Source organism: Rhagoletis pomonella, unplaced genomic scaffold, assembly GCF_013731165.1.
Source record: "Rhagoletis pomonella isolate Grant_MI unplaced genomic scaffold, Rhpom_1.0 Rhpom_scaffold_00009, whole genome shotgun sequence".
NCBI classification, from domain to species: Eukaryota; Metazoa; Arthropoda; class Insecta; order Diptera; family Tephritidae; genus Rhagoletis; species Rhagoletis pomonella.
In genome coordinates this window covers 37,693,817-37,716,428 of record NW_023458563.1, presented here as the reverse complement: position 1 = coordinate 37,716,428, position 22,612 = coordinate 37,693,817, and the positions used below count along the sequence as shown (strand labels likewise).

At 35.0% G+C, this 22,612-nt stretch overlaps 1 protein-coding gene across 10 annotated transcripts in view; it reads right to left on the bottom strand.

Annotated features, from left to right (window-relative positions):
- The window catches only part of LOC118745772 (potassium voltage-gated channel protein Shal), a 247,371-nt gene that overhangs the window by 215,134 nt on the left and 9,625 nt on the right, over nt 1-22,612 (bottom strand). The gene's annotated exons all lie outside the window — the stretch shown is intronic.

Sequence of the window (22,612 nt, the reverse complement as noted above, 5' to 3'; positions counted from 1 at the left end):
CTTTTTAAAGTTTCGGACAATTGATTCGATATTGCCGCCCGTTTCTCTTTGTTGTCTGGCCAAATCCTCGAAACGATCCATTTTTCTTCTTTTAGATTAGTTTTGTGGCTCCTTAAACTGCTGCACTGGCCTTGTTTAAGCTGAATGTCCTTTCACAGGGGTCACCAGAATGTTCAGAATAATAGCGATTACGCCAAGTTCGAACACTGTTGTTTGCTTGATTGCTCTCAAGTGATCTTTATTGAATTAATGATTACGTTTTTATACAAACTAAATGCAAATGCTAAATAATAAGGGCATAAAAACTTTGGATAGTAAGCAAAATTATTGTAAAGGCTTTATTCCCACGTTTTGCTTTACATAAGCATAATTAATGCAAATGCTTTATTCCCACGTTTTTGTTGACATAAGCATATTCCACATTTTGCGTCTACTTTCATTTGCGTGCATTAATCAACAATGTCTTATATGTAACTTGACACATGCCAAATTATTTGGCTATAAGAAAACACTAAAAGACATAAAGTGCACGCTACGCATAAAATAATGCAAGCGAAAATTAATACCCTGTTGAATAAAGCCAATGCAATATTAATATGTCGCCTTTTCTTATTTAATAACAGTGAGGTTGTTTCCAACAATACCCAGCACACGTGTGATCTATTTGCTAACTTCTTTCAGAAAGTTTATGAAAAATATGACACTACAATATATCCAGTGTTAACCCCTCATCCACTAAAAAACATTACCACTTTTGATATTAGTGTGGATGATGTTGAGCTTGCGATTTCGGCACTAAAACCTAGTTTCAAAATAGATTGTGAAGGATTTTCTCCCAAATTCTTCAGAACTTGCTCTGATACCGTACCTTATCCCCTTACACTCTTATTTAATAAATGTTTAAATAAGGGCGCTTTTATCGACCCGTGGAAGCTTTGTTCAATTGAGCCTATCTACAAATCAGGGGACCGCAACGATGTGTGGAACTATAGGCCTATCGTCAAACAAAGTACCATAGCCAAACTATTCGATCACATAATTCAAGTAAAGCTATTCAGTCACGTCAGCAAAGTTATCTGCAACTGTCAACGTGGATTTATGCCAGGTAGATCGACTTGCACTAATTTAGCTTTGGCCACAAATAAAATAATAAATGCATTCAATAACCATGCTCAATTAGACGTAATATATACAGACTTCTCGAAGGCGTTTGACAAAGTTGATCATTCAATTTTGCTATACAAATTGAAGCACTATGGAGTAACGGGGAAACTTTTAGTTTTCTTCGCCAGTTTTCTAAATAACAGAAAATTATTTGTTAAAATTGGCTCTGCTAAATCCAGAACCTTAGTCGAGGCGTGTTCGGGCATTCCACAAGGAACACACTGTGGCCCATTGCTATTTATCATCTTTATAAATGACTAGCAGACCCGGCGAACTTCGTCCCGCCCAAAATTTTTATATATTTTATTGAAACTTTTTGGTCAAACATTTTCACCAACGATTCACGTTTACGATTTTCATTGGCACACTTGTCTGCTAAGATTAAGGTTTGGTGGTCATTTGCCGCTTTAAATAACCGAAGGAAAGTATTATATCCGTGAAGAAGTTCTTGAAATTCTCCAGTTGTGCGGAATTTCATAGCACGGTTATTCGCAAAGCGAAATAAATTTTTTCCTCTTCACTCCCTGGCGGCAACAATGATCCGGTTCTATAGTGAATGTCCTAAAAGCTTTACAGTATAGTAGGTGGCAATTTCAAAATGAGTGCGAATCATTGTTCTACAGAAATGCAATATACATATACTTATTTTAGACGAAATACCTTAAAAGTTTGAACGTATAATAATATTGGAAAATCCTACATCCATTGGGCCAATTGCAACGCAGGAGCGTTCGATATACTCAATGGTGCAACAGGTCGATTTAAACTGACCTTCACGGCCCCTTTTCTCACTTGGCTATTTTTAGTAATAGCTCGACTTCAGCACCACTTGGCAGCACGTTTTTGCAATAGTATTGCATACATATTTAAAACATTAGCCAAATCGGATCATAAATAAGATTTGTAGTAATAACTCTACTACAGCGCCAACTGTCGGATTAAATTGTGAAACTAAACCATCCAGAGACCCACTCAAATACACAAAAAGTTTCGTTAAAATCCGTACAACCATCTAGGAGGATTTCACTCACAAACACACCTACAGAAGAATAAAAAAATTCATTCAAAGATAGCTAAAGGTCGGTACGTTTGTAGGCCTCCCACCCCTTTTCAAATAGCCCAAATTTTGTTCATGAGTATGGGCTTGATTTCAACTATACACATATCTCGATACGAAGTTCCAGTACTGTACCATGAACACTTTCAGAGATATGCAGTATAAAAATTCGATTTATATGGGAGGTGCCACGCCCCCCTTTCCAGCAGCTGCCCTCTTTCTTCATGAGTATGCAATTGATTTCGTATATCTCCATACCAAGTTCCAGAACTCTACCAAGAACACTTCCAAAGATAGGCAGTATGAAAAATTCGGTTTGTATGGAAGATGCCATGCCCCCTTTTCCAATAGTTCCAATTTTTCTTCAAGAGTATGCGATTTATTTCGTACATCTCCATACAAAACTCTAGAACTCTACCAAAAAATTTCCAGAGATAAGCAGTATGAAAAATTCGGTTTGTATGGGAGATGTCACACCCCTTTTTACAATAGCTAAAATTTTTCTCCAAGGGTATGCGATTGATTTCGCATATCTCCATACCAATTTCCAAAACTCTACCATGCACACTTTCAGAGATATGTAGCATGAGAAATTCGGTTTGTATGGGAAGTGCCACTCCCCCTTTACATATAGATTTTTTTAGCCTAAAACCATCCTTGGGACACGTGCGGCAGGTGGCAGTTTCAAAAAAATCGGTTCAGCCGCTCTCGAGCCTTGCGAAAACTAACAAACGGCTTTCTAAATATATATTAGTTGAGATATATTATATATTATAATTATATTTTGACAGTACCCGTTGTTTCTGATTGGCGCAAAAATATCTCGCCTAGTGCCGAATTCGCCCCTTGATATGGTCGTTACTTAAAGCTATTTATATTCGAAATTGCATGAAAATTGGAAAACAGGAATCTATAAGCTTATCCAGGCAAAAAGCTGCCTACGTACCGAATTTTAAGCAAATCCGACCATAAATACGATTACTTCGAACAGATCGGTCCTGGTCCACTTCTCGGACAAAATGGATCATATATGCTAATATATACTAAAAAGCTACCTACGTACCGAATTTAAGCAAATCGGACCGTAAATACGATTTTTTCGAATAGATCAGTCCCTGGTCCACTTCTCGGAAAAATGGACCATATATCCTAATATATGCTAAAAAACTACTTACGTACCAAATTTTAAGCAAATCGGACCATAAATGCGATTTTTTGGAATAGATCGGTCCCTGGTCCACTTCTCGGAAAAAATTGATCATATATGCTAATACATGCTAAAAAGCTACCGCGCACCGAATTTTAAGCAAATCGGACCGTAAATTAGATTTTTTCGAATAGATCAGTCCCTGGTCCACTTCTCGGAAAAATGGACCATATATCCTAATATATGCTAAAAAACTACTTACGTACCAAATTTTAAGCAAATTGGACCATAAATGCCATTTTTTTGGAATAGATCGGTCCCTGGGCCACTTCCCGGAAAAATTTGGTCATATATGCTAATATATGCTAAAAAGCTACTTACGTACTAAATTTTAAGCAAATCGGATCATAATAAGATTTTTTCGAATAGACCGGTCCCTGGTCCACTTAGCCTAAAACATGGTGGTTACCGAAAGCTATTTGTATACAAAATTTCATGAAAATCGGACCAGCCGTTCGCGAGATTACCTGTTACAAAAAAAGGGACTTCTCTTTATATAATTAGTATAGATTTGACGAACCACTTTAAGTTTGCTAAATGCCTAATGTTTGCAGATGACATAAAACTCCTTTTAGAGGTACAAAATTTATCAGACACTAACAATCTGCAGTCAGATTTAGATGCTTTAGGACAATGGTGCACAACAAACCATTTAAATCTAAATGTTAAGAAATGCTTCGTGTTAACATTCACCAGAAAATCAACTACTTTAATGTTTAATTACAAATTAAATAACTGTTTCTTAAGTCGCTGTGATCAGATGAAAGATCTAGGTGTTATTTTTGACTCCAAGTTATCCTTCACCAAACATATTGACTATATAGTTTCCAAATCATTTGCAATGATCGGTTTCATTAGAAGAAACACGGGGGGTTTTAAAGATCCTCACACCTTAAAGTCTCTTTATGTTGCCTTAGTAAGAAGTCGCCTCGAATACTGATCGTTGATATGGAACCCTTATTATGAGGTCCATTCCATAAAAATTGAAAAGGTACAGAAAGTCTTTACAAAGTTCGCCTTGTACAAAATGCACTGGCTTAATGGTCCTCCCCGTTACACAGGTAGACGTAAGTTGCTAGGCCTGCATTCATTGCATGATAGAAGAATCTACTTCTCTTTAATTTTCCTTTATAACGTTATCAATGAGAACATTAACTGTAATGAGCTGGCTAACTTATTCCAAACTCATATTCCTCCTAGGTGTCTAAGAAACAGTCGTATATTTGGTCATCCAATTTACAAAACTAATTACTCTCTGAATGAACCTCTTGTACGATGTGCCCGATTATGTAATGCTTATAGTGATATTATCGATTTCAATGTTAATATTGTAGAATTTAAACTTAAAATTTTTACTGTATTCGATTAACTCTAATTAGTCTGTAAGATGTTTTTTCTGTAAACTGAACAAATAAATAAATAAATAAATAGATATTGACCTGGGTTTTTGCACGACTGTTCCTGTTTCATCGTTTTTTTTTTTAAGGAAATTCTTACCACCATATACATACATTTGCATTATTTACACTAGTAACTATTTATGTAAATATGTATGTATTTTTTATGCTTAATATATGCAAATAAAAGAAGAAAGTAAACACAACAACTATCAAGTAAATTTTTATTTGTGGCAAACTGAAATTTTTTCCAATAAAAACGGTTAGCTGATTCACGTCACAGCAAGTTCACAAAATTAATTGAAAACTAGTATCAACCAAAGCATTGTTTATATTTGCTCAACAATGATTTTATTCAACTAACAATATTGTCAAATCAAGGTAGTCGTTTTGTAATCATTAGCAAATATACATTTGTCCCAACTAGAAGTCGCAAGTAATTTGCAGACTTTCGTGAACTAGATATTTATTTCGCCATATCCAACTATGCCACTTGGTCACTATAACCAAATCTTGGTAATTATAACTAATCCTTTTTCTGGGTGTAGTAACATTCACAGTTTAATAGTGGTTCAGATAAATGTGTGGTTGGTTTAAGTAGATTGTCACCCTGGTGACAAGCAAGTATCCAGTTTACCATTTTGGTTCCACAACTCGTGCAACCTACAGCCATTTGGCCATTTGGCGGCTATAGTGAATTTCAGTACGTCATACAGAGAGAAGCAGCTGAACTCTGAAGCACTCTGCAGGAATGGCTTGCCGAGTGTCTTAAGAGTCATCCTTGTGAGGGCTGGACACTCGCACAGGAAATGTACTCTGTACACTGAGAAAAAGGATTAGTTTCGACAACTAAAGATATTCAGGGCCATCACGGAATCCATCGTAGAAAATCTACGAATTCGAATGCCTGCTACGAATACGAAAAAATTGCTATCACTGATTCCGAGTGAACTCGAAAATATCGTTGCCAGCTTCGAATGCTGATTCGAAATCAGCTGGTGCAAAGGAAACAATAGACATTTATGTATGCCATTTTGCTCACGCTGCCCCAGCAGTCGCAATGGCCGAGTGAGCAAAGCACTAGACTGCCAATTGAGAGATCCGAGTTCGAGTCTGAGTCGTCGGACAGCGGCATTAAATAGCGTCCAGAGAAAATAATTCACTTTAAAATACAATACATAATGTATAAGATTAGTTTATAATCAAGCAGACTGTCTGCTGTAAATACACTGAGAAAAAGGATTAGTTTCGACAACTAAAGATATTTAGTTCCCGAATTTTGACAATATTTGGGAACTGTTACCAAGGATTTGGAACTATTACCATGGGTTGTTAATTATAACAAAATATATCAAAGCTTCTAATATTCATCTAGGTTGTACCAAATCGTTAATTTAGTTGAAGGGTTTGGTAAATAGATACTAATAAATATTTTTTGAAGCATATTTCTACAAATTCCATTCAACTTAACGTATGGTTCATAAAAGGATATCATTAAGCTCTGCTAATACAGATAAGCTTTCTTTCAACACATGGTTTAGTCATAGTTACCAAATCTTAGTTGAGGCAACCACGATTTGGTTTGAGAGCGGAACATATTCATGCTTGTGAGCCACTCCTAAATAATGCTCAGCGCTCTCTGAGCACATGTGTGTTTCACATACGAAGAGCGCAAGCTAAGCAATGCACACAGTCCCACTTATTGAGTCGTTTGAATGCAGTGTTGCCACTATTAGTCTTTTCCGACCAAATTTGGTCGCTTCTTTTTCATTTGGTAGGTTGGTCGGCAAAGTAAGCTTTTGGTCGGTTAGTTGAATTAAGTTTTTAAATTCTTAATTATAAAAATATATATTTCAAACATCGTTTTAATAAATATTTGATTGTACCTTTTAAACATTTGCCAATCCTGCCTTTAAAAATAAGAAACCTAATTGGTTTGGCCACTGATGGAGCCAATGTTATAGCTGGAGACTTGGGCAGGCTGAAAACATTATTGAGTGCTGAAACCGATTTATTTTACATAAAGTGCACATGCCACTCACTTATTGTTAATTAAATGCGATCTGCAGACCTGGCAGAAGGAATGTGTTGCAAACCAAATGCTACTTTTTATTTCTATCGTATATTATCTTATCTCTGTGCCTAAGACTACTATTCCTGTTTCATCGTTTCTTTTTAGGAAATTCTTACCACCATATACATATGTATTATTTACACTAGTAACTATTTATGTAAATATGTATGTATTTTTTATGCTTAATATATGCAAATAAAAGGAGAAAGTAAACACAACAACCATCGAGTAAATTCTTTTTTGTGTCAAACTGAAACTTTTTTTCTAATAATAAACGGTTAGCTGATTCACGTCTACAGCAAGTTCACAAAATTAAATGAAAACTAATATCAACCAAAGCATTGTTTATATTTGCTAAACAATGATTTTATCTAACTAACAATATTGTCCAATCAAGGTAGTCGTTTTGTAATTATTAACAAGTATACATTTGTCCCAACTAGAAGTCTCAAGTAAATTGCAGACTTTCGTGAACTAGATATTTATTTCGCCATATCCAACTATGCCACTTGGTCACTATAACCAAATCTTGGTAATTATAACTAAACCTTTTTCTGAGTGTATCTTTCGAGCCAGGGTCATCGCAACTGGGACAGAACCTGTTGAAAGGCAATCCAATCCTTTCGGCATGTACCCCAACGGGCCAGTACCCTGTCCACACTGCAGCAAGTTTGCAGGCATCTTCTTTGCTCATTCCTAGGAGAGGTTTGGTTTTAAGTGGGTCGTAGGACACCCAGAACTGCCGGGTAATCCTATACGATCCTGTACGGTTCCACTTCTGCTTGGCCTTCTAATGATATATTTCGGTAATTTTGCGTGGGACACATTCAGTGCCGAACCTTTCTAGTTCGTCCGCTGCCTCGTTTCCGTAAATGTCCCTATGTCCCGGGACCCATATTAAGGAAATTTCGTCAAAAAATAAAAATTAGCCACCAGCTATCTCCTACAGTCCTCCACCAGTTGAGATCTAACAGGGGTACAAGAGAGTGCCTTAACGGCCGTTTGGATATCCGAGAAGATATTCGGAAGAATATTCGGGAAAGATTACACTGGTTTACTCCAAAAATGTTCAATGGATGCCACTATCCAATTACTATATAGAATTGCTCGCTGATTCCATAAATCTAGTTAATTTTTAATTCTATGGATAAGTTTTCGAGATATTTTCAATTTACCGTTATTCAGCTCAAAACAAAAATTGGTTCCACTTAATCACGTATATCTTACGAACCAATTTAACAATCTTAACATGAAATGCGGCAAGTGAAAGCTCATAAAATTCTCCATAAACCACTACTTTCCGATAGGACTACTTTCCGATAGGACTTATAGTTTCTGGCATATTAATTAATCATTCTAGTTTTTTTTTTTATTTTAATGAAAAAAATCAAACTTTAACAGAAGAAATATTTTAAAAATAACAGTTTCTGTGCCAAATTTTTGTATCTGTGCTAAAACCTGTTCTATTACCAAAAAAAGCAAACAAGTTACTACTGAAGAAAATTTATAGATAAATAAAGAAATAATAGTGGTCAAATGAAAATACGCAAAGATTTTTTGTATGAAAAATGAGCAGGAAAGAAAGTTACTCATACGCCACGTACATATCAGTAACACGCCTTTGTGCTTATATTTCATACAAAATATCTTTGCGTATTTTCATTTGATCACTATTATTTCTTTATTTATCCATCGATTTTCTTCAGTAGTATCTTGATTTTTTTTGCAACAGAACAGGCTTTAGCAGAGATGCAAAAATTAATAATTTTTTCATTAAAAAATAAAAAAAACCTGAATGATGAATTAATTTGTCAGAAACTATAAGTCCTATCGGGAAGTGATGTGTATGTGTATTTGCCGTATTTCGTATTAAGATTGTTAAATTGGTTCGTAAGATATACGTAATTAAGTGGAACCACTTTTTGTTTTAAGCAGAATAACGGTAAATTGCAAATATCTCGAAAACGTATCCATAGAAAACAAAATTAACTCGATTTTCGGAATCACCAAGCAATTCTAGATAGCAATTGGATAGCGGCGTCTGGAGAACAAAAACCCAACCTCAAATTTGTGATCCAGTGTTATCGTTAATTTTTTTGTAAAAAGATGAGGCACTGAATTTAAATGGGTGTAAATAAAAGAAAAATAAAAATATGCGGAAACCATATGCATTTATTGTAAAATATACTGAAATATGCGCAATAAATATGTAAAAATATGCACTAACGATTGAATGCCATTTTAAAGGAAATTTCTTGATTGATTAACTTAACCATTTCCATTTGAAGATGCCCAAAAAAAACATGCAACTGCATGAGATTCCGAGCCCTAATTATTATTATTAAAGGCCCTTGGCCCGTGTCGAACTCACATCAACATTACCACGGAGCTATAAGTTCAACAAGCGCTAATCATCCATAATTATTTAAAATAAATATATGTATGTATTCACGCGTATCAATTTGAAATAATGGATTTCGTGCGTTTATACAAAAAAATAAATTTTATACGGCCGCTTTTAAATGTCGTCTTAACCTTGGCATCTCTAACAGAATTTCGATTTCTGATACCTCGTCATAGAAGCAAGTAAATTTCTATACACATGGGCGTAGCCAGGTAGGGGCAGGGGGGTGCTCGATCCCACCACCCCCTAACTTTCAAATTTTCCTTATATATATATAAAATTGTACCCTGAAATGCCCGGCCCTAAGGACCGGTTACTGAGCACCGTTTGTTCAATGACCGGTTACCACAAATCGGAGGTAGAAGCTCCGGTTAATTACGTGTAGTTTTTGGAAAACTTATTACATAAAGATAGGGATGAAACGATACGAGTACAAGCTCGATACTTTTCGATCGATAGCAAGTAATTTTGGTATCGATATTTTTAACCAAGTACTGGGTAGATATCGAAAAGCAGCTACTCGTATCGAAATCCGATACTAAGGCAAATTTGTCTTCGTTCAAGCTAAGAGTTGTTGAATCGTGTTAAGAGTGCATATAAACACGGGATTTGTCCACACGGTTGTTTCACCAAATGCGACGTACACACGGCCCAACTGTTCGAGTGGAAGAGTGAACTGGATGAATGTTCAGAGCAAACATTTCAACGCGACGCAGGGAAATACATATGCAGAAAAGACTAGCGGAAAATACTTAAGGTAGTGAGGGCAAACTCTGTTATTGAAGAAAATAAGCAAAGAAGAATAAGAATAGGGTACAAAGAGTTTATTAAAAAAATGCTTGGAAAAACTGAAATTCTCCAGACAACTTAGACGACATCTTCCCATCTAGTCTGGAGAAAAGTAGTTGCCAAATAGAAAAATTATTTCAGTTCGCGGTGTTTAGATACTAATACATCTCTAAATTTTTAAATGCTTTTAAGAATTTCTTCTAGTAAAATTTCATCCGTATTATTTTGTTTCTGTACTTTACACACTTACAATTGTATGTGGAATTCTACCAGGTGAAGTAATAAGAAAACATATTTGCAACTATCGTACATTTCCACTGCATCTAAATCTTTTTAAAAACCTATATTCCTGGGAAGTACAACAAAAGAAGACTTTTTCGCGCAATTATTTTATGAGCAATTTTTTTCTTGAACAAGATTACATTTCTGGTAATCTTTTCCAATGAACTGTCTGTTACCTTGTTTATATGGCATCAAATGAGGTATCGAATTAACTCGTGTCTGTTTGGGGGTTTAAAATCCCCTGTCGGAGGGTAATATGCATACAAATTTGCCATCATTTAGTTTAAGATAATAATGGTTCAAAATATTTTAAGATCTCAACAATTTATTGAGCTTGAGGCCATTTCTAACGGCTAATATCACAGTGAACGCGGTGAAGAAGTCTGATGAGGATATGTGGTGATCTCCGAAATAGTAGCTATGTACATATGTATAACTTCTATCTATGGGTAAATGATTGTTGTTTTTCCACAACATTTTTTCATTAGAAACGGGCTCTAGCTCAATAAAAATTTTTAAAAGGCCATAAATAAAAAAAAAAAAACAAATTTTAAGACAACATTGTTTTTTTTTGCAAATAGGGGAACGAAGGGTATTGTGGATTTAGCGGCTAATGCGTAACACCAAATAAACAAGAGCGAGATCCATTTAAAATAGCGATTCAAGCACAAATAAACCCCAACCAATAAATATATTAAAAATTTCAGTCAGTTTTTGAAAAGATATTATAGTATGCATTCGATTTTGACCCCTTTCGGTGGAAGGATTGCGTGCACTTGCACGTGAAACGTACGTTTTATGTCAAGTACTATACTTGCACATTACACGTTTTTGTTCAAAGCATAACAAGGTCGAAGTGATTTCGACATTTCTCTCTTTTGAACAGCGACTGAAATGCCAACACTGAACCCTATACTAGTCAAAATTTTAGTTCTTTTTATTTAAATTTTCAAATGTGAGCTGTGCGACTGATCTTAAATACATATAAAATGAAAAGAAATTACGGGCGGTGCGTTATGTTTGCCAAGAGCCAGGACAACAAACTTGTGCGTTATTTTAAACCTCCGAATTGTTAAGTGAAGCGACAACGGTGGACAAATTGCTGCGATGTTTCATTAGGAGACTCTTCATGTGTGCGCGTGACTTTATTTGTTGCCCATCACAGCCGAGTATTTCTAAGCGGACGCGGTTGTTCCCAGGTGCAGGTTTTATGGAAAGTAAATTTCGAATCGCAAAAATTTAATACCTCAATTACTGAAGTTAAGTTTTGATGTAAATTTAGAAGGATCAAGCTTTTTTTTAATGTCTAATAAACTTTAGAATTAAGTACTTGGATAAAAAAATAAATGCTGAAAAACACAGGGATACTTAGTTAAAACAAGAAAATTGTCAAAACGGTTTTATAAATTTGTGTGTTTCATGTAGTGTGTAATTTTGTGTAAGTATGCATTTCCACATTTACATTAAAACGAAAATGCAAAAACTAAAATGAAGCTTATTCTTATGAGATTTTAAATATTTTCATATTTACAAAAACTTTTATTTCAAAGATATTGAGTTTTATCAAATATGGTAAAGGGTTAATTTCTTTGTTTACATTTTTGACATTACAGGCAGCTATGAGAGAGCTCGATTGAATTGTCACTTCTACCTTGTTGAATATGCCTTGGTTTTTGTTCTAAAAATGTATTTTTTTTAGATTTTGAATTCTTATTATGTATTTATTTTTTGAAACGTACAAAATAAAAAATTACACTAGCGAGTTTTGTGGCTGATTTGCATTTCCGTAGTGTCAGCTACTGGTGCTAAAAATTTTATAATATTTAATTATTTTTATGATTTTCTGCAATCATAAGAAAGATATATTTTTGTATAAGAATTCAATGTACCGTTGGCGTACCACAATAACCAATGACAATGATGTCAATGACACTTCTTTTTGAAACCTATAATAAACCTTCAAAAATTTGATTCAACTTGTTCCTCATTTTTTCTAAAATAAAATAAAAACATATAAAAGTATGACTACACCAAGGTACATTGAACAGGTAGTATCAGTAGAGCAGCTGATTTGATTTATTTTCAAATTATTTGGTCTCGAAAATGTCAAATATTTTTAATTTTTTCTCACAAAAATTCTGAATTGTTAAAATCCATTTGCATGTGAAACCTTTTTCCATACAAAACAAGCGATTGAATAGCAGCTTTTGGAACGTTCGCCCAACTCAGCAGCACAACCGCTGATTACTGGCCCTTGTAAAGGATGGATCAATGCTTCGAGAAGCAAACAAATTTACTAGGAAAGAAAGTTGCATCAATTTTTATTTTTTCCAATTTCAATTTTTTATTTTTTATAATTTTTTGTATTTCACATGGCACGCTTTGATTTAGAAGAAAAAATTCAGAACAGTTTTTGACACTTTCGATACCAGAAGCAACAACAAAATACACGCAAATGTTGTTTTTGCTCTACTGATACTACCTGTTTAATGTGCCTTGGACTATACTAAGACTAAGTGACCATCAAGTGAAGGTGCAGGAATGGTATTTTCAGAGATATTAGGTTAATTTAAGTTCTTTCACCTTTTGTTTTTTTTTTTTGCTAGAGCTTCTAAAATATTGCAAACACCGCGATTTTTTGACATTTTGGAGCTAATGGGACCTTGATGCTTACGAATTCGTAATCAGCACAAGAAAGTCTATCAAAAACAACTTTAAATTTGCCGTACCAAATTTTTTTTTTCTATTTTTGTTGGGCTATGTTATCCATTAAAAATGAGAAAAAAATCAGATTCCGAATTTTCTACAGAAATTTTTCCTTATGTGGTCGCTCCCCTATTTAGTTATAGTTTTGCGAAAAAATTCAATGAATATCATCATGCATGTGCAGATATGGGCAGAGAACGAGCACGCAATGGGCTAGCTTTTCTCAATATTCATCGCAATCTGGATGTTAATGTTGACTCGGTATTAAAAGAATATTTAGCTATATGCATGTGACTTTTCTTTGAGTTGTGTTGAATTATATCCACAATTAAATACAATATGCTGAATACTCTAAATAAAACAATGATATTCTTGGTTGTTACAAATGACTTTACATAAATACTGAAAATGAAGCTCCATAGCAGTTTTTTTCAGACGTTGCGGCTTGAGCAGCTCAAGCCTGAAAGATGATTTACTGCAATTGTATTGAAGCTGCTCCACAACCGATGTCTGCAAAGCGTGAAAAGCCTGAAAGATGCCAAATTTCCAACTTGCTTCAGGCTTTTCAGGCGTCGTCTAACAGTTATTCATTAAATCATTACAATGGCGTAATCGATAACACTGACCATATTTTAAAAGAATTTTACACCAAGTTTGGGCAATAAAATGCAAGGAAAAATTATTTATTGTTTGACCTTTGAAAAAGGGAACAAAAGAACTGAATCAATTAAAATTAAAGAGAAACCTAGAATGTCTAAACAGAAAGAAATGTAAACACGTTCGACCAATCAAAAGCAAGCAAAAATTGTGATAATGTATGTGTATGTGAATGTGTACATGAATGTAGCATAGTTTGACAGTTCGGATTTTTCATGAAATAGAAAAAAATCAAAACTGCAGCCCTGCTGCTACTACCTTTGGAATGTTTGGAAATATATACTAGTTGCATAACAAGTGATTTTGACATTTCTCTCTTTTGAACTGCGACTAAAATGTCAACTCTTAACCCTATACTATTAAAAATTTCAATTTTTTTCATATAAATTTTCAATTGTGAGCTGTGCGACTGATTTTAAATACATAATAAAATGAAACGGAATTACGGGCGGTATGTTGTGTTTGACAATAGCCAGGACAACAAACTTGTGCGTTATTTTAAAACTCCGAATTATCAATACTTCATTACGAGACTCTTCACGTGTGCGCGAAGACCATTTTAGTGCCAGTGGCTTTATTTGTTGCCCATCGCAGCCGGGTATTTCTAAGCGGACGCGTTTGTTCCCAGGTGCAGGAATTATTATACCGAATATGAAGAGAAAATGTTCCACTCATATACATGGATAGACCAAATTTCAAATGGTGGTCTAATAAAACCTAAACCAGAATTCCTTGTTGACATAAAGAAACTGAAATTAACTTCTAATAAATTTAATGGAAAGGAAATTTCGAATTGCAAAAATTTAATAGCTGAATTATTGAAGTTAAGTTTTTTGAATGTCTAATATACTTTAAAATTAAGTATTTGAATAAAAAAAATAAATGCTTAAAAACATTGGGCTAGTAAAAGCAAGAAAATTGCCAAAATGGGTTTATAAATGAGTGTGTTTCACTTAGTGTATAATTTTGTGTAAGTATGTATTTCCACATTTACATTAAAACGAAAATTCAATACCTAAAATGATGCTGATTCTAATGCGATTTTAAAAATTTTCATATCTACAAAAACTTTCATTTCAAAGATATTAGCCCGCAGTTATAGTCAAAATAAAGTCGACTCTAAAGTTAAAAGCCGCTTTTTTGACAGATATTCCATTGAAAGTTATGTCAAAAAGCTGCTTTTAACTTTAGGAGTCGACTTTATTTTGACTATAGCTACGGGCCGTTGAGTTTTATCAAATATGGTAAATGCATAACAAAGGGTTAATTTCTTTGTTTGCATTTTTTGACATTACAGTCAGCTATGAGAGAGCTCGACTGAATTGTCACTTCTACCTTGTTGAATATGCCTTGGTTGCGTTCCTTATCTCCCAGAAATAGCGTTCCTTAACTCGAAAATGACAGCAAAAATGAGAGAGCAACACTCAGTGAGAGTGACTCTCTTCAGTCCGAAGTAGTCAGATTTAGTCAGAAGAATGTTTGCTAGCAAAATCTTGAAAAGTATCAAACTCCACTGAGTTTAAATTAACGGAAATTAAAGAATACGCAAAAAGTGAGAATAATCTAAAAAGTAAAAAAAGTTAATTGAAATTGGGAGGAGGCAAAAAATAATTGATATAGTAAGTGTTTATCGTGCTTGTGCTTGTGTGAATGTTTTTGTACATACATTTCTATTCTTATTTGACGTTAGTGTTGTTGTAGCCATTGTTTGGACTAAAAACTTGGTTTTTGCGTTCCTTTACTTTTTCCTGTTATTCTCTTTTAGTGAGCGCATTTTGCTTACGCTCTGGCATTTTGACACATTTCAGATTTTAGTCCAAAAAGATAAGGAATAAACCTACTGTATGTGTAATGTAAAGAAACTTCAAGCTAAAAAAAATTTGTTGTGGAGTTGCTCGCATGAAAAGCCTGAACGACTTCGAAAGCCGTACCGCCTGAAAAACCTGCTAAGGAGCTTCAAATTAACGCCTCCTCGTCAGCGGATCTCTTAATTAGCCATCTAAATTACAGAAGAGAGCTTTCCAGATAGTTGCCGGAATAGAAAGCCCTTTTGTCTTTCAAAAGACTGTGTTGAGTTGAATGGAAAATGCAAGAATTGGCCTGTTAGTGGTTTTGTTTGTCTTTTAGCAAACAGTTTCTAAAAATTAAATGAAATTAAAAGAAATGTTTCCTTTTTAAAACAATAAAATCTACAAATCAAAAGAAAATTAAGTTAAAAAAAGTTAAAAAAAGAATAAGTTTCTGAAAATTCAACAAGGAAAGAAATAAAAAAGCAAAAAGAAAATGTTCCTGCCTGAGGACTCGACCTCGGATCTGTCGAATGGCCCACCAGTGCTCTGCAAACTCAGCCATTGCGACTGTTGAGGCAGTGCCCGCAAAATTATATAAATACTTATTTTTATATTTGATTTCAAACTGAACGAAAATTGTTCATTAACTAATGAGCCCTTATCTTTTAACTCTGAGGGGAAACATTAATTAACATATTTAACGATAATTAGTTAAATGCCCTTTAGAGCTAATAAGTGAATGTTTCTGAGTGTGAGTGAGTTTATCGGTGATAAACGTAGTGAAGATTTGCGTAAGCTTTTATTTTTTGACTGTCAGGTGTCACCGCATACAGGTACCCGGTGCAGGCCGCCTCTGACGTCCCACCATAGCTACACCATTAAGCTCCGACATCATTTGCCCTTCGTACAAAATATCCCCAAAATATTTCAAATTGACAGATACGTCCAACACCACGAATTACGAAAGCGGCCACCTTATATCGAAATAACGGTACGAAGAAGCGGATTAGAGCATAGCGATATTCCGATTCGTACCAAAATCGAGCGTGCGATGGATAACAACATAGGGCTGCTCATTTGGACATACTATTTTATCAACTTGCGATAAGTAGAATTGAACGCGTTCAAAAAATGTTTTTAAACATACATCTGGACTATCAGAAAAAAAGGACAGTCGTTTCACTTTCATCCACTCTCAATGTTAATAATTGCATCATAGGTTGATCAGTTTTAATTGAGCGGATAATCTTAATGTTCTACAAAGAACTCTCCGCAATGTTTACCCTTTTTATGGAAAAAACTCTAAGGGCCGGTTACTCAATGTCTTATCTGCGGTTAAACATCGTTATCGACGTCTTCGACTCCATGCATACAACAGGGAGTCGGTAACGTCGATAACTATGTTTAACCGGAGATTAGTGTTGACCAGACATTGAGTAACCGGTCGTAAGGCTGTTTTCACCATCTCTGGTTAACACTAATCCCCAGTTAAACATCGTTACCGACGTTATAGACACAATGTTGTGTGCATGGAGTCAGTAACGTCGGTAACGATGTTTAACTGAGGATTAGTGTTAACCAGAGATGGTTAAAACGGCCCTAAGGGCAGGTTGTTCAATATGTGGTTATCACTACTTGCCGGTTAAACATTATTATCGACGTTTTCGACAAAATGCATATAACATGTGATCGATAAAGCAGTTGTTGTATTTAACCGGAGCCTCTACCTCCGATTTGTGCTAATCAGACATTGAACAACCGGCCCTTAGGGCTAGGGTAGGTTATCACTACCCCCCAGTTAAACACCATTATCGACGTTTTCGATATCATGCTTATAAGATGACGAATTTGCCAAAACCATTCGGTTCGTCTCGCTGGATTGTTAAATAAACGCTCACGATGACCAAATTACAGTACAATTAACTTTATTGTACAACAAACACTTAACAATATTTGTTTATGCAATAACAACTAATAACAATACTTTTTAAGGCAATTAAAACACTTTACAAAACTTGCTGAACTTATAGATTGCTTATTCTCAGCTAACTTGTCAGGTAGCTTGCTGACTTTCAACTGACTGATTTCGCTGTAGCGGCGGCCTTATATACCTGCGTTCGCACTCATGGTAACTCTAGAACTTTCTTAAGTTGATCGTTCAATCTCTTTCTCTCGCTGTTCGCAGTATTCACCCACTTGACGTTTCTCACTGTCGAACATTCTACGTCATTCCTCGAACATTCAGCCATTTTCTAGCTGTTCGCTTCGCGTTGCCGCAGTATTCGCCACAGTATTTAGCCGGTGTTTCTACTTCCGATTTATGTAGACAGTGAACAACCGGCCCTAAGGCTTAGGCCGGTGGTTCAGGGCCGTTTGTTCAATGTCTGGTTAGCACAAATCGGAGTTAGAAGCTTGGGTTAAATACTAGGGATGGGTAGTGGGGGGTTGAAATTCGATTTTTTCCGAATTTCGAACATTGCCCAACCATTCGATTATTCGATTCGAAATTTGGTGGTGCAAATTCGATTTAATTCGAATTTTTTCGAATTTTCCAAAAAAAAAAATTTTATTTCAACTTCTGAATCGAGTTCGGAGATGTTTGCGTTAAATATTTAACACCAAGTCATAAAATCTGTATCGTTCGTTCAATTTAAAAAAAAATGAAGTGTCAAATTCAAATAATTGCTTCCGCAGATGTTTACGTTAAATATTTAACACCAAGTCATAAAATTTGTATCGTTCGTTCGATTTTCAAAAAGGAGGGAGGTGTCAAATTAAAGGGCTTGCCCTGTACATGTGTAATATGGTTTTAGTTTTGTGCCATATGTATGTAAGAAAATCAAAATCAAATTATTTAATAAGTTAAATAAATTACGCCAATATGGGTATCAATCGAAATGGTTTTGAATAAACTTTATTTTTTAATTAGATTTAGGAGGGGTTCCACCTGTTTGAAAAGTCGAATATATACTACGTTTATACGCACAGAATAATCGACTTAATTGAAAGCGCATTGACACCGTACACATTTCGCTCTAGTGTCTATACTTACGGCTTTATATCGGCATCAAAGCATCCGTCTTCAAAAGCAAACAAAGTGAGCAGTTTTCATTTGACATTTTATAAGTTAACATAATGGGAAGTGATAAAAATCTAGTTTTATTCGGCATTATAAAATCGTGGCAAAGAAAAAGAACGATTATTATTAATCAGCTTTTAAATACTGATGCGATTATTTGGTATTTGAGCGGAACAGCTGATCTCCAATTCGCTTTGAGTGAGAGCGGTGTTTATACACTCTTTCTAACTGTCTGGAGAATTAAACTACCGATTTGAAATGGAGTGTGAGCCAAAACAATTCGCTCTTTCAAAGCGAATTGAAATTCAGTTTATACATATGTTTTGAATCGCGGCGAAATGAATTAAAGCGACTTATGCATGCGTATAAACGTGGTAATAGTTAAAAAGTGTTGTGCTTAAAATACTATGCAACAATTAAAATATTTTTGAGGTGCTTGAAGAGAGTGGCCACCTGTCTAAAAAGTTAAACTCAAACTACACTATGGCTCAGCCGAAACCAGTCCGGACTTTGTTAACATTCTCTGAAAGTATACCCAGCCAGTAATAAAACACTCGGTGGATTTGCGAAAGTTAGCTCTTAGTTTTATTTCATGGCCTACTAAAGTTTTCATGTCTCGGCCTAAGTAGTTTTCAAAAAAGTCGAAAAAATAGTTAAAATAAATGTCTGAACGAAATCAAAGTTTAAGACATATATAATAAAATTTCATGGGAAATATTTTTGTAGGACATTTTAACCCATTAGCTCACGCCTAAAAGGCTTATTTTGACTAGGGATACGAATTTCGATACGATACGATACCATATCGATACTTTTAGCATTCGATACCGATATTTTCTGCTCGATAGTTTTAAAACGATATTTTTTGGAATCGAGTCATAAACTCACATTACAAGGCTAATGTTATTAACAATTCTTCCCGATATAAATTGGGCTTTTAAGAGCAGAAATGTGTAATATAGTTAGGATTGCATGTGGTGGAATTTTAACCCGCGACCTCGGTGTTTTAAGCCAACACCTCAATCTCTACGTGTTGTTACACAATATGTTAGTGTTTGATCGACCCTGCAAGAAGCCTGACCTATGATTATCGGTTAAATTATTGGGAAAACTGACTAAAACTTTTCGTCAGTTTAGCGGTTAGTTTTGTATGGGCTAGGGGAAAAAAGTGACCACTTCTCTGGGCGTGTGATAGTGCATCCCTTTCTTGCACACACACGGGCGCATTTGCCTTACAGTATGTTCACTCGCTCACTATTGGGAAAATATCGCGATAATTAGTGATTTTTCTGACCACTATTCTAACCTCTAAATAATTGATAAATTATTGAATAGTTGGCAGCGAAATATCCAAAAATACATGAAACCAAATTAAAAAATACAATTCGATTTAGGTTATGTGTTTGTTTTAGTTGTAAAAATATATTGTCGAATATTAACTTAATTTCGCAAGCTTTTTCAGAGCCACTGAGCTCAGACAATTCTTCTTATTTTTCATCGGGGTCTGAATTTTCGTCGCTAAAAACATTCCTAGGTTCTGCTGCAGTCCCACGTTGGCGTTGCACTGTATTTCAGAACTATAGTCACTGACTCCATAGTCGGCATAAGCACACAGGCCTAAAATGTTTTCTTCTCTATACACATAGCGTTTTTTTATATACAAATAGAATATACGGATTTTGATGAATTCTTTCTTTAAATTCACCGACTTCTTCTTTATTTTTCACTACAGCTAACAATGAAGTAAAATTTTCTTTGATGTATGTATGTATGTACATATGTAGGCGAGCCTACAATCGATAGTTTGTTTCCGATATGGTCAGCCGTTTTTTGCAGGGGAGATTCTCCTCCGATTTGTCAAGTCCGCCTTAAGTTCTGAACACATTAAAAACGAGGAGCTACGGGCCACAGCTTCCAATTTGTTATCTTCATTGTTTAAACGCTTTGTCAAAAGCGACATGATTTTTTTGAATGCGTCGGCGACATCATGAATTTGTACGAGTTTGACATAAAAGAAGAGGAAGAACCTTATCTGTCGCCGGAAAAACAGAAATAGATCTAATCTGGCCACAACCACAGTCGTCGCGTAGCCCGGTCGTCGCCAAAATAATTATCTACATAAGAGTACGTATTAAAATAATTTGACAGCTATGGTCCATAGCTCGTCATTTTCATTGTGTTCGGGCTATTAATGTTGTGGCATAAAAGGGGTCCCTACAGTTTTATGTCGACTTTGAACGGCGATTTTGTTTAAATGGGAAGTTATTTTTCATTTTCAAGTTTTGAGCACTTATAATCATTACACCACAGCGGCTTATAAACGAGACCTATATTCATATAAATTTTTTGGATTTTGGTATCGATATTTGGAATATCGAGTATTTTCATTCCGATATTAAACAACAAAGGTTGGAAATAAAACAAATTTTGCCTTATTTCCCATTGCTTATTTATACTATTTGTAAAAAAAACCACAGTTTACTGACAGAAGGAAAAATAACTTTGTTTATTCCAAAAATACAGTTAAACCAAGGCACATTGAACAGGTAATATCAGTATAGCAGCTGATTTGATTTATTTCAAATTATTTGTTCTCGAAAATGTCAAATATTTTACATTTCTTCTCAAAAAATTGTAAATTGTTAAAATCTATTTGCATGTGAAACATTTTCCATACAAAACCAGCGATTAAATAGCAGCTTTTGGAAAGCTCGACCATCTCAGCAGCACAACCGCTGATTACTGGACCTGGCACAGGATGGTGGATCAATGCTTCGAGAAGCGAACCAATTTACTAAGAAAGAAAGCTGCAACAATTTTCATTTTTTCAATTTAAATTTTTTACCTTTTTCGTATTTCGCATGGCACGATGTAGGAGAAAAAAATCAGAACAGTTTTTGGCACCTTCGATACCAGAAGCAACAACAAAATACAGGCAAATGTTGTTTTTGCTCAAATGCTCTAAACCTGTTTGATAGGCCTTGAATTAAACAAAAAATGTGATATAATTCATATGAAGAAAGTAATATTCACAAAATATTTTTACTTATGAAAAGTCTAACAAAATATAGGAAAAGCATCGTCTTTAAAAACTGCTCCGCATATTGGACATAGCGCTTTTGTATGAATTTATTCTGTATGCTTTTTAATATGTTGTTAAAAACATTGCTGGAAAACCTTCAAAAAAGTTTGCATGGAACCATGTCGCAATAAACAGATGAAGTAATAACACGGCTTTCTCGCTTTATTTTCTGACATTCGGCTGCCTTATAGTTACATTTTATAGGCAAATTTTCAAATAAAGCAGGGGCACCTGGTAAATTCCACTATGGGTGGGATGCAGCATGCAATAACACCATACACAATAATTCCCATTACTTGGACATTAAAAAGCAGTTTCAGAAGTGAACTAGTGTTATTTTATAATTTTTCCTTTTTCTAAACGGTTATAATGCCACCAGTACATAATTGCGAAAGGAGGGGAGGGGCGGGAGACGCGAGCGCGTCGTGGAACGCGGCGCGGGGTGGCGCGGGGCGGCGCGCCAACGCGGACCGCCGCGACGCCGGGCACTTTCAAAATTGTATACTTACAAATCCGTCCATTTAACTTGTTCATGTACTACTTTTTGTCAAATGTAACTGGGTGACTACATACGTACATATGTGCACTAGTTTGCTTTATTACTCAAATTGTTAAGTATAAAAGTTGGTCTTATTGCTCAACGAGAAATGAAATAAAGCAAATTTGTGTTATTTCACATTCAAATGGGAAATAACACAAATTTGCGTTATTGCCGTTTGTGTTATTTCACCCCCCCGTATGGAAGATATACTTTATATGACACCAATCTAAGTGATTTTCACCGCTATGTGATCGGTATGTAAACCGGTAACACAATTTATTGAGTTTAGTTTCCTACATAAAGGAGATATATCGCAAAAACTGGTATCTGAACAATCAGTGCTATAGGAGATAAAGCTTATACAGCATAGATTTTGACGATTT